Consider the following 3052-nt stretch of genomic DNA (forward strand, 5'->3'; position numbering starts at 1 on the left):
CTTTGAATCTGTGGCTATTCTATGAAATAAACCTTTTGTTTGTTTTGTTACCGCCAAGCAAGTATCTGCTGCACAAACTGTGAGGAGTGTGGGTGTGAGGAACTGATAACTGGGGGTCTGGTTTCACACATTCAGGGGTGACAAATCAGAGGGGATAGTCCAAGTGTCTGGTAGGTAAAAACTCGGGGCAACTGAATTTGGGGAGACTTGGGACTGGAAGGGCTGTTAGTGTTAGCCTACAAGGAGTAACTAGGCTTCTGGAAGCCAGGATGAGACCTTGTGTTTGTGGGCAGGCTACTGGTATCAGGGACCTGAGCCATAGCACCCCAAGATTACAGGGCAGGAGGTGACAAAACCCCTCGCTGATCTGGGTAATCCCCAGAATGTCACAGTGGGCCACTCTATGAATTCAAGTGCACTGTGTTGTGGAAGAACTTGTCTGTCCTTCCTGGGCTCCTGTGTGGAAGTGTTCTTATGGGTCCTACTGATATTACACCAGCTTTGCCAGAAGGCTGGTATCCGTCTCTAACTGGCAGCACAAGAGAGAAATTTCTTTAATGGCATCGCTGTTTAAAAGCTGTGGGATTAAAACACAGTGCAGAAGAAGGGAGGAGTTAGACAAGAAAGTACAGCCCTGGAGAAATTGTGGGATAAGATTGGAAAACTGGCAGTGCCTTGGCTTGATTAGCCTGCATTCTCATTGCAAAATAGGTGGGTTGCCAGCCCATGCTGAAGCAAAACCCAGGCGCAAGCTCTACCTTCAGCTGGGCTTGCTAGCCTGGGTTAGGTTTTCCTTTGGAAGTGTGGTCAGGAGTAATATGGGGGCTATATTGCAGCATTCCATGTCTGCAATGAAGACATACCCTTGGTGGTGCTCTCTTGCAGAAGAAACATAAAACTGAGCTCCAGTTCACTTGTATGCGTTAAAATTCCCAGGTAACTTTCCCCAAAAATAAAGGTGCTAACTTTGTTGTCAAATCAATATTCCAATTCCATTTTTGCCTACCTAAAATTTGTGCTGTGGTTCATTGGATAGGGCACCCGCCCTCCCTGCCTATCCTAAACTGTAGCGTAGCTTTACTGTGCAGTATTAAACCACAGTGCCCTTCCAGCCCAAAATTGGCTACACTTGACTACTGTGTGTGTCATTCTGACATGAAGGCAGCTACATCCTGCAGTGGTGGATGAATGATCCCTATAAAGTGTGTGTGTGTGTGTCTGTAAAGCACTTTGGATGAAAGGGTTTGGACAAACAGGGTATTCTTTTGCCTTCCCTTACGTTTTCATCTTTGTGACATGCTATTTAACAACTTTGCTGACTGTAGTTCTGCCTCACACCTTGTTGAGTCAGGTGTTTTGAACACAAATTTGGGAGTGTCAGTGCTTTTCTGTTAATTGCTTTTTATAGTTTTTGTCCTTTCTGAATTTTTTTATGGCACAGCCACAAAAGGAAAGGCTACATTTGAAGCTAAAGCTCCAGCAATTGAATTGGTAGCAAAAACCAACAAAACATTTTGGCCAAATTCCAACCTACTCATTGGTGCTGACATGACAGCAAAGGTTTCTTCAGAGATGTATGTTGGTGTGGTTTTAAGGCAGGGAAGTTTAATTAAAAGGAGAGAGAATGGTGCACAGTGTCCAGAAATTATCAAAAATCCAACAACCCAACTCTGGTTTCTGATTACTTTACGATCTATAACAAAAAGACAGCCCAGAGACTTGAAGATGCTTAGGATTCTTGCCATCCATTTTTTAAAAAATGTCTTATAACCTTATGTGTAGGATCCTCAGCTGGTGTAAACTGATGTAGTTCCATTGACTTCAGTAGCATTTGTCAGTTTGCACCAGCAGAGGATATGGCCATGTATCCCTGGATATGGAATGAGAGCCCAGCCCAAGGCAATAAGTAGTTATGGACATGATGGGAGAGCTCCAAGGAGAAAAGAGGGTGCTGCAGGAAGTGGTGTGGGTGGCTTGGTAAGTGGGACTCCTCTTTTTGGTTCATCATTGGTCCCAATTCCCAACCAAGGTCTTGGTGGCAGGGGGTGCCATCTTCTGGATGAAATGTAAAACTGAGGTACTAACCACTTGGAATTATTAAAGATCCCAGGGCACATTTTGTTAGAATAGGACTATTTACTTCTGTTCTGGCCAAATCCAATGTGGGTAATTACATTATGTCCCACTAAAATTCCCCTTGTGGTTTGTTGGTTTCAAAATTCATCTTCACTTCCTGTCCTAAGGATATTGGGTAGCATTCTATGCTTTTTATCACAGAGCCAGGTGTAATGATTCCTGCATTATGAATAGTTGGAAGCATGCTTTGGAATCCATCAGTTAGAAATGTGCTATCAAAATGTAAATTATGTCCCTGCTTGTCAAGAAATGCCTGACCTTCAAAGACTTTCCTGCCACAATACTAAGTGAGGGGACAAGGAGGTTAAGAGAACATGACAAAAGAAATACTTTTCTTTTCATTTCACTTATAGAACTCATTACTGCAAGGAATTATTGAAGTAAATCTAAGCACTTAGAAAAGAGTTAAGGAAGGCTTGGGTGCTGTTTTGCCTGTTAACAATAACACATAGTTAACATTCCACCAGCTTTTGTCCTAATGGAGCAGAGCATTTGCTTTGTGTTGCAGTGTCACTTCACAAACATTACATTGCCGGTCACTGTGCATTCCACCTCCTTTGTTGAGATAGCTGAACTTCCAGCTTAACAAAATTCAAAAAACATGATGTATGTAAAGAATACAATTGTGCCAGGAGCTACCGTGGTCAGAATAATAACAAGAGCTATTAATCTTCATTATTGAGGGCATAAGCTGATCACCAACTATGATCAGGAGGAATTTTCTTCCTGATCAATGGTATATAAGAATGCAAAACTTTGACAAGGTGTACTGCAGGGGTAGGAGAGGACTCTTTCTTATGAAGCTTCAAATATAGTTCAGTGCTAGAAGATGGGTACCCGGCTACATGGACAATAGATGGGGCAATAAATTGGCAGTTCTGATTTGACAATGGTGTGACTTTTTTTTTTTTTTTTT

This window comes from Lepidochelys kempii, chromosome 1 (assembly GCF_965140285.1).
Source record: "Lepidochelys kempii isolate rLepKem1 chromosome 1, rLepKem1.hap1, whole genome shotgun sequence".
In the NCBI taxonomy this organism is placed as follows: Eukaryota; Metazoa; Chordata; order Testudines; family Cheloniidae; genus Lepidochelys; species Lepidochelys kempii.